General features: G+C 38.8%; 1 protein-coding gene across 2 annotated transcripts in view; it reads right to left on the bottom strand.

The window, feature by feature from the left end:
* The window catches only part of sorcs2 (sortilin-related VPS10 domain containing receptor 2), a 281183-nt gene that overhangs the window by 181036 nt on the left and 86788 nt on the right, over window positions 1-13359 (bottom strand). The window lies entirely within an intron of this gene.

Here is a 13359-nt window from a genome sequence, read left to right as displayed (position 1 = left end):
ATCAACTGTTTGCTATTCAAATGAGATAGCAATACAACAGGGCTTAAAACAGTATGTTGCACCATTGTGCTTAAAAGCTAAGTATACAAGGAAAGAATGCCCATTAAAAACGGTGTTATGATATTTTATTGCTTAGGCAAATGTCCAGATTCTAGAACAAACAATAAGAATAGAAAGTTATCGTTGAGTGCCAGTGGCACCACGCTACCAGCTAAGTTGTAAACCAAGGCCCAAATTTATAAATGGAAAAAAAACGACCGCAAAAAGCCACATAATGTACGGCAGCACTCATTGTCAAAATAACAACCTATTTTATAAGACTAATTAGGTATAGTAGGCGATTCTGCAATCAACCAATTTAAATACCCCTCACTGCAATTTGCAGTGAAGAATTACACACCTCTCACAATAAATAGCGGGTTTGGGTCAACCCTGCATGTGTAGGCTGCACATTCCAAAAGAAAATGAATGACACACAAAGACCTCAGCCTGGTACTAGCCATGGTGATGAGGGTGCTCAGATGAGAAAACTGAAATTTACCAACATGGAATTGGAGATTTTGGTACAAGCAGTACTTGTAACACAAGAAGATGTATTACAAGCTTGAAATACATCACCAGGACAAATGAATAAAATATGGAATGTGTGGTGACTTCTTAATAAACAAATGTACCACTTCAGAGTTTGCAGTAGGTTACTTATACATTAAAACACATCATCCAGTTACTGTGCTTCACTTATTAGTTCAAATTCTTATTTCATATAGAATAATTCCAGGCATATAGACTTTTCAAACTTCAGAAAAATACTTTTTACATCCATGGTGCTTCTAAGAACCTTTTTTTACATGGATTCTCTATTTGCAGATTTTCTGTTTTGTCATGAAAGCTATGAAACATGTAGTGAAAACTGGAGTTTGCAAAACAATACGGTACCGGTATTATAAACAGTAATTTACAAACTGACTTGATCAGAATAGTTAAAAAATGAGCTCTTTGCAAAATGTTATTACATGTTTCTTTGTTCTTGAAAACAATGTCCCCTTCTTGCTGCAGACAAGTCTCCCGCATCACCTTGCCTTGTACATAGCCTACTGTCTGACTGCATCAAATTAATGCCTGCTTTTCAGAGTTCTTAAAATAATCAAGCAAATACGAGGCCCGAAATTACCAGCAGCTTTAATAAATTAGACAGAATATTTAATAGACCTCATTTGCAAAATCCCCTCCCAATTTTAGCGGTTTCGTTCAGAAATGCTCCAGAATTACATATGCATATACAGAATTAAATATGCATCAAGGGCTAAAGCGCACAGAGACATTGCCCCTGCAAATGACGTCTTAATTGAGTGTTTATGCCATTGCTTCTGTTTTACAAATCCCATCCAAGAATTCAGAACCCTCAGCGCCCCTTTTACAGTCGTAAATCATGCTCAATCCTTCTACAAATCTGGGCCCAAGTGTCTAATGTTCTTGACAGACTGTTGCATTTTAATGATGACAGTATTACAATTTGTCAAATTATGGTCATTTGGGGATTCGCAAAACAAAGTGCTTTACAACTTTAATGCTTGCAGTAGTTTAGAGTTTTTAGAATTCTAAACTGCAAAGTGCGTAGACTATATTACAGAAAGCCAAAAGGTAACGTTAAAGGTAAAGTTAACCTTAGGCTTCTACAACTGTGTTTTAGCATTGCATGTGCTTATATTACAGTGCTGTTTTCTATGTGCCTTGAGGGCATGAGGACAGAAGACTCCTACCCTGGCAGGCTCTCTTTCCTGGCTGCCTATTTGAAGGGCAGTCCTTCGGCAGCAGGTGGCACTTCCACGCACAGCCTCCAAAGCAGAGAGCAGCAGGGGAAACAAGTGGTGCAGGCAAGAAAGTGGCATCTACTGACAGCAGTGTTGGCAGGTCTGGTGGTAACGGTGTTTCCTTCTCATTTATTAAGTCATTCCAACACAACACTTCTCACTCTTAGTGCACACCACACATCAAGCCTGCACGCTGACAGAACTTCAAACAGCTGGCAGTCTTTGTGCACAGGCCTTAGATAGCCATTTACCCAGAGTTCCTTTCAATAAATTACAGCAGCCTTTCTTTTTTTCACACTGGTACTATCCTTTTTTAAAAAATAAATCAGCATTTGTTTTATACTGCAGGAGTATAAAACTCTCCTTTCCCCACTAAAATAGTACATATTAAAGGTCATTAGTTTTTAATGTCCCCGAACCTTTTGAAAATGGGATCCTGACAAACTGCATAAGGTTTAATCAGGACTTAAACACATCTCTTTTCCCCCAGGCTAATTTCTGCTTAGGCTCCCTGCTTAGTATTTTCAAAGCTCTGGGATTTTCACTCAGTATTGCAACTATATCACCCCTGAATCCCCTGACAGACTTTTGAAAAATGCTCACATTTCTGCCAAATTTTCTTTTGGATTTTTGTCATTTTACATTGGCTGCTAAACTATCAGCTGAGAAAAGTGGTTTAAGGTCACGTCTGGCCTGGCTGTCAATTTTCAAGTGAACAGAACCAGCCCTAGGACGGTTTTGTATCCCATCAAATAACACATCTCTAAATTTTTAAACACAATAATAATCAAATTGTGTGTTAAAAAAGAAGGCTTTGTAGTATTCATCTTTAAGAACATTTCACACAAACTGTTTAAAACTGTCTAAAGATTTTAATAAAAATAATTTAAAAAAACTTTACCAAAGGGGATATATACAAGCTCTAAAACAAAAGACAGAAAAATTGTTCAACCCAGAGATCTTTAAATAATATATAGTCTCTGAACTGATGTGATACAGAAATGGCTTTGTATCAGATAGCCTGTGTCAGACAGTTTGTTTCAGATGGAAAATACATCAATTATATAAAAATATACAGTGGCTACAGAAAGGATATTCAAAATGTTCACCTTTTGTTGCCTTATAGCCTGGAATTAAAATGCATTATTTTTTTTATTTTTTTTTTTCATTTATCTACGCATCCTACACCACACAACTTCCAAGTGAAAAAAAATATTCTAGATATTTGTAGAAAATTATTAAAAATAAAAAATAAAATAGCTTGGTTGGATAAGTGTCCACCCCCCCTTGTAATAGCAATCCTAAATTAGCTTAGGTGTAACCAGTCGCCTTCAAAATCACATACCAAGTTAAGTGGCCTTCACCTGTGTTAAATTGTAGTGATTCACATGATTTCAGGATAAATTCAGCAGTTCCTGTAGGTTCCCTCTGCTGGGTAGTGCTTTTCAAAGCAAAGACTCAACCATGAGCACCAAGGTGCTTTCAAAAGAACTCCGGGACAAAGTTGTCGAAAGGCACAGATCCGGGGATGGGTATAAAAAATATCTAAGGCCTTGAATATCCCTTGGAACACGGTCAAGACGATTATTAAGAAGTGGGAGGTGTATGGCACCATCAAGACCCTGCCCAGATCCGGCCATCCCTCCAAGCTGGATGACTAAGCAAGAAGGAGACTGATCAAAGAGGCTACCAAGAGGCCAATGCCAACTTTGCAAGAGCTACAAGTTTTTATGGCCAATATTGGTCAAAGTGTACATGTGACTACAATATCCCAAGCACTCCACAAATCTAGCCTGTATGGTAGGGTGGCAAGAAGGAAGACATTACTCAAGAAAGCCCACCTTGAATCCCATTTGAATTATGCAAAAGAACACTCAGGAGATTCTGTAGCCATGTGGCAAAAAGTTTTGTCGTCTGATGAAACTAATATGGAACTTTTTGGCCTAAATGCAAAGCGTTATGTTAGGCGCAAACCCAACACAGCACATCACCCAAAGAACACCATGCCATGGGGATGTTTCTCATCGGCAGGGACTGAGGCACCTGTTAGGACAGAAGTGAAAATGAATGGCGCAAAGTATAGAGAAGTCCTTGAGGAAAACCTTCTGCCCTCTGTAAGAAAGCTAAAACTGAGACGGAAGTTCACCTTTCAGCATGACAACAACCCAAACACACAGCCAAAGCTACACTGGAGTGGCTAAGGAACAAAAAGGTAAATGTCCTTGAGTGGCCCAGTCAGAGCCCCGACTTAAATCCAATCGAAAATTTGTGGCATGACTTGAAGATTGCTGTCCATCAGTGCTCCCAAGGAACTTGATAGAGCTTAAACAGTTTTGTAAAGAAGAATGGTCAATTATTGCCAAATGTAGGTGTGCAAAGTTGGTAGAGACCTATCCCAACAGACTCACAGTTGTAATTGCTTATTAACTCAGGAGGGTGAAGACTTATCCATTTATGATCTTTCAGTTTTGCATTTTATATATATATTTCTCAATAAAAACTTTTTTCCCCTTAACAGTGTGGAGCATGGTGTGTAGATAAGTGGAAAAAAAATTAAATAATTTAAATGCATGAAAAGCTGAGGCACTGACACAACAAAATGTGAACAAAAGTTCAAGGAGGTGTAGACTTTCTATAGGCACTGTATATAGAGTGCTGTGTAAGGTATAAATTGATTCACACCCACTCAAGGTCAGTGGCCAGTGAGAAATATAACATGCACTGTATATATGGCTAAGCAATTTCATTTAACACCCCTTGTGTCACGTGCACTTCTTATACAATGCATACCCCTTGTACTATATAACATGCAGGAGGGTAAAGCAAAGAATAATAATTAGTAGGATCAATAATGCTTTCAAATATATCTATATACTGTGACAACTCTGGAAAGGTTTGGTGTGTTTGTCACTTCTCCGGATGTTTTACACTGTCCTCTAGCACAAAAGAAAGTCAAACTTCCAGGAATTCAAGTTAAACAGTACCTGTGTGTTTATTATTTACAATACTTCAAAAACACCCAAAATAAACAAACAAAAGCCTAACTCCTTAATAGAGTGCTAACTATAACAGAAAGATTCCCTAACTAACAGTCCGGGCAGCTAAGCTGCTTACCGGCTCCAAATACCAGGACTCTTTTCCAGCTCACTCTCCAACTCTCCAATTCTCCAACTCTCCTCAACCAACAGGTTGACCCTGCCCTTTTTAAAAGGCTCCCAATTGTTTAACTGATGGCAGTTGTTCAATCAATTACACAATCACCTTGTCTAATTATGCCATCTGACATTTCCTTAAAATGGGTACAGACTGTGCATAATCCGTGGCCCAAAATATCGGCCCTCGACCACAATGCCCCACACTTCATTACAATACATATACTATAATGTCAATGTTTCAATTATGCATAGACTGTACAAACTGTAATCTAGTTAGAAATAGTTTTTTTGTTTTGTTTTTTTAAATAAAGACTCAATTGTAACTTCAGCTTTTGCCGACAGCTGCAAGAAAAATGGATTAGAATGGATTAAAGTCTGCAACTTTTTGTTTGACATGTGGATGGGTATGCAGTAACTCATATCCTGTGTATAGAGTGCCACACTGCTTCTAAATTGTTATAAATATATTACACATCAGCCAGCCCAGATTAGAGAACAAACACATGTGTAAATGTACTGTAGACCTGTAAACAATTAAAAAACAAAATTGTACTGTATCATGAGATTGATCACAATTTCAAATTTGGAAACTGCCTTTAAATATGTACAGCGGACTGACAGAAACATGTTCAGAATATGCTGATACGACACCAGATTGCAGCAACAGAACATATGCTGTTCCTGGCTGGTGAGAAATGAAGTAGGAGTGAGGAATCCCTGCACTCCCTGGGCAAATGTAAAGCTCCCTTCTTCACCTGAAAATTGTACTGACGGTTTCTGTTGGGTTGAATTTTTAAATTAGAAAATGCTGAACAAGCAAGTGTAGAGAGTTATCCTGCCAAAACACAAAACAAGTCTGCTGCATTCAGTGATAATGCTTTGCTGTTATAAATAATGAGTTTCTTTTGTAAGTGTTCAAAAACTACAATATTTATCAGGACTTTACCAATTTTACAGATTTGTAAACTTAAATCAAGTTTACTGAACAGTTTAAAGAAACCAATTTAAAAAAAATTCAAGTTAATCCCCTAATATATATTGTGGCAGGCTGACGAGTGGATAGAGGCCCAGAGACAGACTGCAGTTCAAAAAAATACTTTTATTATAAATAGATACAAAAATAAAAGGGCACAAGGGCCAAAACAAAACAATTTAAACACAAAAAGAAAGACAAAAAGCAAAACTAACAAAAATAACAATTTCCAGACTGGACAATGCCTTCACTGGATTTATCAAAATTCAAAAATCACATACAAAAACCATCAACCTGCTTCCTCAGCTCTCTCCTCCCAAATGAGAAGCAGAGGCCTCCTTTTATGTCAGGTGGCTGGGCACTGATTGATCGTTAATTAACCTAATCAACTAATCAACCCCAGCCACCTGAACATAATTAACCCCATCCCTGCCAATTTAAAAAGGGCAGAGCTTTGCTCTGCCACACACCTCACCCCATGTACAACGTACACCAGCCGCAATCGGCCAACTCCCCCCCCCCCTCTCTGGCTCTGGGGACGGCAGCTCCTCCTCCCTCTCTGGCTCTCGGGAAGGCAGCTCCTCCTCCCTCTCTGGCTCTCGGGAAGGCGGCTCACCCCTCTTTATTGGAGTGACCGGGGCATCTCCCATGTCTACCGCCAGGTAATTAACTACCATGAGGGCAACCTCTGGGAAGGACGCTGGGTGGTGTTGTTCCTCCCACTGTTCTCACCTCTCCCCATCTCGACACCACAGCGTGTTGATAACTATGGGGAGATCGTGGACGAGGTCTGCCTCAGGGTGCATCAGCCAGTCCCAGATCTCCTGGGACGGTGGTGGTGCTGGAGGTAGTGGGGTGGCCCCTGATGCCCGGGGTGAACACTGCATCTCTTCCTGGGCCTGGTTGTAGGGGCATCCTGCCCAGTTGTGGCTGTCCTCCTCACACCGGCCACACCAGTTTCCCGGTGGCACATCTGGGCAGGACCGCCAACAATGGTCCTCCTTCCCGCACCAGGAACACCAAGGGAAGAGGCTGGCCGGGTCCTCCAGCGGTGGCTGCAGCAGCTTACATTTCTTCAGCTGCTGCTTGTCCTGCCTTTGCCGCTGTCTGCTCTTCTTTCCCATTTTTTTTTTTTTCAAAAAAAAAAAAAATTATCCCAAAATCCCCCCCCCCCCCCCCCCCCCCAAAAAAAAAATACTGCTCTGAGCCTCTAGGTGGCGCTATCCCACTTCTGACACCAAATGTGGCAGGCTGGCGAGTGGATAGAGGCCCAGAGACAGACTGCAATTCAAAAAAATATACTTTTATTATAAATAGATACGAAAATAAAAGGGCACAAGGGCCAAAACAAAGTGATTTAAACACAAAAAGAAAGACAAAAAGCAAAACTAACAAAAATAACAATTTCCAGGCTGGGCAATGCCTTCACTGGATTTATCAAAATTCAAAAAATCACACACCAAAAACCACCAACCTGCTTCCTCAGCTCCCTCCTCCCAAATGAAAAGCAGAGGCTTCCTTTTATGTCAGGTGGCTGGGCGCTGATTGATCGTTAATTAACCTAATCAACTAATCAACCCCAGCCACCTGAACATAATAAACCCAGGCAGGTAGGGGAAATTAACCCCATCCCTGCCAATTTAAAAAGGGCAGAGCTTTGCTCTGCAACATATATATAATATATATATACACATACAGCTCTGAAAAAAAATTAAGAGACCACTGCAAAATTATCAGTTTCTCTGTTTGGGTAAAATTAACATTTTTGTTTTATTCTATAAACTACTGACAACATTTCCCCCAAATTTATTTGCAGAAAATGACAACTGGTCAAAATAACAAAAAAGATGCAGTGTTGTCAGACCTCGAATAATGCAAAGAAAATAAGTTCAGATTCATTTTTAAACAACACAAGGTCTTGATCTGGTGGTGCTCCATCCACACCTTGATTGCCCTGGCTGTGTGGCATGGAACATTGTCCTGCTGGAAAAAGCAATCCTCAGAGTTGTGGAACATTGTCAGAGCAGAAGGAAGCAAGTTTTCTTCCAGGACAATCTTGTACTTGGCTTGATTCATGCGCCCTTCACAAAGACAAATCTGCCCGATTCCAGCCTTGCTGAAGCACCCCCAGATGAGTCCAATTTTCAGCTTTGCCCAACACCTGGTCGTCTAATGGTTAGATGGAGACCTGGAGAGGCCTACAAGCCACAGTGTCTCGCACCCACTGTGAAATGTGGTGGAGGATCGGTGATGATCTGGGGGTGCTTCAGCAAGGCTGGAATCGGGCAGACTTGGCATGAATCAAGCCAAGTACAAGGTTGTCCTGGAAGAAAACTTGCTTCCTTCTGCTCTGACAATGTTCCCCACTCTGAGGATTGGTTTTTCCAGCAGGACAATGCTCCACGCCACACAGCCAGGTCATTCAAGGTGTGGATGGAGGACCACCAGATCAAGACCCTGTTATGGCCAGCCCAATCTCCAGACCTGAACCCCATTGAAAACCTCTGGAATGTGATCAAGAGGAAGATGGATGGTCACAAGCCATCAAACAAAGCCGAGCTGCTTGAATTTTTGTGCCAGGAGTGGCATAAAGTCACCCAACATCAATGTGAAAGACTGGTGGAGAGCATGCCAAGATGCATGAAAGCTGTGCTTGAAAATCAGGGTTATTCCACCAAATATTGATTTCTGAACTCTTCCTAAGTTAAAACATTAGTATTGAATCTGAACTTATTTTCTTTGCATTATTCGAGGTCTGACAACACTGCATCTTTTTTGTTATTTTGACCAGTTGTCATTTTCTGCAAATAAATGCTCTAAATGACAATATTTTTATTTGGAATTTGGGAGAAATGTTGTCAGTAGTTTAAAGAAAAAAATAAAAATGTTCATTTTATCCAAACACATACCTATAAATAGTAAAACCAGAGAAACTGATAATTTTGCAGTGGTCTCAATTTTTTGCTCTTTTTTCCAGAGCTATATATATATATATAGATATATATAATATAATATATATATATATATATATATATATATATATATATATATTCCTTTTATACACTGTATCTAACTGTATCTAACTTGATTATCTGTAAGTTACCACGTATATATTTTAATACCAGTGAATATGTATTAGCTATTCCAGGAGATGGGATCAATAGATGAGGAGTGTATTTGCAATGAGAAGTCAATTCCTTTCAATCCTTTAGGCTGCTATTGCTAGCTGTATCAACAAAATATGTAACCAATGGTCACAGGAAAAGATGGTTCCAATCAATACATAGTTTAAACTGTATTTAGTCAGCATGTGCTTACTTTGTATGAGAACTTGATGGGTCTGTTCCTAATTACTTCTGAAAGAAGTCTGTAATTTCTGCAACTTGTAGTTGCTTTCTGTTTTTTACACATACAATAGATTGAGAGCAGTTATTAAGGTTAAAAGATCTTTGATATCATAAAATTGTGGGTCCAAAATACTATGTAAGGTACAGTTTCTTCCATCCTTGCACATGCACCAGGTGGTGCTGTGCTGTAGGTGAGGAACCTACCTCACTCACACAGCATCAATTACTTTACTCTCCTTGCAGAGTCTATAGAGCAAGGACTGTAGATTTTGCAGATAATTTATTTTATTTTTATGTTATATGTTTAAAAAAATGAACAGCACAGCAGAACACTTTCACAAGGACTTTTATTTTCTATAAATCAGTTATGAAAGATTTTAATGCATTTGATACAGCACCAGCCACCACCCCCGCTCCATTTCCCCTCCAGAAGGGTACATATTAAAGGTCATTAGTTTGCATCTAAGCTAGCATTGGCATAAACAACAGTGATAGACTCAGTGTTAAAAAAATAAATAAATAAAAAAAACAGGTAACACTGATAAAGTACTAATTTCTGTAATCAACAAATGAACAGCAGAGCGGAACAGAAAGAACAGATTACAGTATGCTTATATCATCTAAATTTGAAATGTCTGACTGAACTGGATACTTAAGATATGATCAAAACGGATGTCTGCTACAGCTTCCCACCTGACTAAACTGAATTACAAATACATTCCAACTAATCTGTATTTCTAACATTGGAAATAGTCAGAGGTTTGTCATTTGCGGCTACTCAAACTCAATCACGTGTTTGGATTATAAAGTAATAATGATTCAATTTAACTTAACTGTTGTTCACAACAACTTCTTGACCACATGTTCCATGCCAAATGTTCCTTTCTTCTTGTTCAATGTAATGGTGCTTTCCCATTCCCTACATTTACCACTTTCAAAGAAGAACAATGTGTGTCACCATCTTGTGTGGGCAAAGATCTAATAAACCACTGCATGACATTTCCAGGATTCTCACACTGATCTCTGCCTACTCAGTGTAGTTCCATCAGATTCTGCTCTACAGCTTTCAGATTTAAAGTGTTTCAAACACGACACACATACGGCCTCAAAGCAGGTGTTAAACAGCTGGGTGAAAGTTAACAGCTGGATGCATAATAGAGCACAATGTTCTTTTGGCAACCCATTACACATTATTACTGATAACTGTTAGGGCTTTTTGGAGTTTGATTACTATGTATCCACCATGCTTTCCATGACTACCCTAAATAAAACCTTTAGCACACCACAACTTTACCAGCAGTGGCAACACAACAGATTTGGAACACATGTTGCACAGTGGTCCTGTTTTGGTAGCATTCTACGGTACTGCAATATATTAGAGGCATATTGGACCATCAATAAACAATCAAAATAGGCTGATATTAACTGAAGGACAGGCATCTATTGTCTTTGAGATTTGAGAACTAAAATAATGTTTTTTGGCATAAATTACAGCCATGTAATGCCCTTCAGCAGGATCATCATTCACATTAAGGTCATTTATCTGTCTTCCCTGAATGTCCAACCTTGAACATAATGTTGAAAACAAAATCCAGCATAAAAGCACCAGATGCAACGCTTCACATCATTTGCAATGCACTGTAACTTGTCTTACTCGATTGCATTATACATTGAGTGCACATGCCTTCGCCCTGCCAAGTGGTGCCCTGCATGAAGACATATTTCCATCCGTCTTGATAAAGATTATCTTCCTGGAGGTATATGCAATAAATCATCTTTATTTGTGCTGGATGAAGACAGAACAGATTGTCACGTTCTGAAGGGGTGAGGTCATCGGAAGTAATTAAGATTGCAAACTAATTTTCTTTTTTCCTCAGCTTTACGGGAAGCAGTTTGATAAACTGTGCACAAGGTTAAAACCTCGATTAGTATTACTTAACCAAAATTCATCACCAGACAATCTGTGGGATCTATTGTGTTCTTTGGCGCATTCATCTTTGAAAGAGAACAACAATTAACAAACAAATGAGCATGGCTGTCACTACAGATGTCAACCGGGTTGGAGCTAAGGAATCCTAGGGTTCTTGAATCAGCTACCTTAAAATATTTTAAATGCATGACACCGTCGAGTAAGAGACACTTCAAGTGGTTGTAGCAGATAAAATAATTCTACAAACCTTGCCTGTGTCTTGTGAATCCATTAGCTATTATATATATATATATATATATATATATATATATATATATATATATATATAATCTATATATATATATATATATATATATATCTAAAAGAAACATCTCAAAAGAAACATGTTATAGCAAACACGTACTGTACTGCAAGGTCAAAGAACATTCTCAGTTTGTATGCCTTATTTTCAGAAAGTCTGTTAAGGTTTGACTTGCCAGGTAATTTCAACTCAGCAGTCTCTCAGCAGGGGTGAAAGCATGTTACTGGTTGTAAAATATGTCATTCAATAGGGGTAGCACCCATTTTGTTAGTGACAGGAAAGAAGGCATTGAAAGGGTAGGGAAACTTTCACTTTATAGGTGAAATGACTAAATAAGTGCAAGAATACCCAAAAGCAAGACTTTCAAATAGAATTGTCTTTAGTATTTTAGTGTACTGTCAGATATATTGTTTTAAAATAATAATAAAAAAAAATTCCCTCCAAAACGGCACATTTGAGATCTATATAGCAAATGGAACTGCACAATAGGAAAGATTAATGGAATTATCCCATTATTGTTAATTTAATTTTAGAATTTAAACAGCATTTTAGGTAGGGTAAACTACATTTTTTCATTAACCCAAAGCCTTTTTTCATGTGTGTTTTGGCCCATTCAGACACTACCTGCCAAAATATTGTGATTGAAAAGGATATGCTTCATCGATTAATTCCTGTTGTGAAAAATCTTCTGGCCAGAGTGGGAAAGCCTCCTGAGACGTAAGCTTACATTGTCACGAGGCTCCCTGGGGACAGCAATCACACATCATCTGACACTCATTTACAATATATCCTGCAGTTATTTGATGTTTAAAGTGGGATACTAGTAAAGACCTTAGGAAAAATATTTGTCTACTTGACTTTCTTATAGCTCAGCCATTAAGCATAACAGCATACATAAGAGACTGACTTCAGTGACCAACAGTTTCACAAATATGTAATATATAGAAATATAGAAACACACTTTGTGAACTGGGCCCCTGGATTAGCACACAATACTACAAACCTTCACAATCTGTAGTTATAAATAATTTAGCCTTCTTCAAATAAATAAGCAATGGCTTAATTTCTGCTTTTTCTATGCTGGCAGTCGGTTAATTAAATGTGGTAATTTATTTCCGACTGTCTACGACTAAATAAGCTGAAGCCTATACAGTATCCCACAATCCTTCTCTAGCCTTGTTACGCTGACATTTAGTGTGGAATGAACAATTTCCAGTTTCTTTAGCTCAGACTGTTTTTAATATTGATGGTCCCAGCTTCCTGAATTATGCACAACCCTGCCTATCGTGGCTGTAGTGTTAAATCTTACCGGTCTTGCGTTGTGTGCAGCATAAAGAAATAGTGAGTTAGGATAAAATGTGTGTGCTAGGGGCTGTGGCAATGCCTATGGCTAATTCACTAGACTACCAGGAGTTGTGAACCAAGGTCCAAATCTGGCTCAAGTCACAACAACTAAATTAAGTCTTAAACCATGTGACAGGTTCCTATGAACTCTTACCCCCTTGCAGAGCTGTGGGGGTAAGAGTTCATAGCTACCGCTTCACTGTGACCAGTAACATTGTACCTCATCTTTCAAGACCACTTTTACAATTAAAAAGAAAAAAGCCCTGCACATAAACAATACTAGACAGGGCATGAATTCATAGCTGTAACACCAGTAAGGGAGCAAAGTTATTGTACTCTCAGCACAGGTCAGGAGAAGAACAGGAAGTGTTAGGAACAGGCACCTGAAAACTGAGCTTGTCTGGGTGCCGCATAGCAGGATATTCATTTCTGAACTTTGAAAACCTTCACAGTTTTCTCAGACAGAGCTTGTACATCCTGGGTAACTGTTTTTTTTTT

Source organism: Polyodon spathula, chromosome 2 (assembly GCF_017654505.1).
Source record: "Polyodon spathula isolate WHYD16114869_AA chromosome 2, ASM1765450v1, whole genome shotgun sequence".
Taxonomy (NCBI): domain Eukaryota; kingdom Metazoa; phylum Chordata; class Actinopteri; order Acipenseriformes; family Polyodontidae; genus Polyodon; species Polyodon spathula.
Note: the sequence above shows the minus strand (reverse complement) of the source record. Positions and strands in the feature narration are given on the sequence as shown.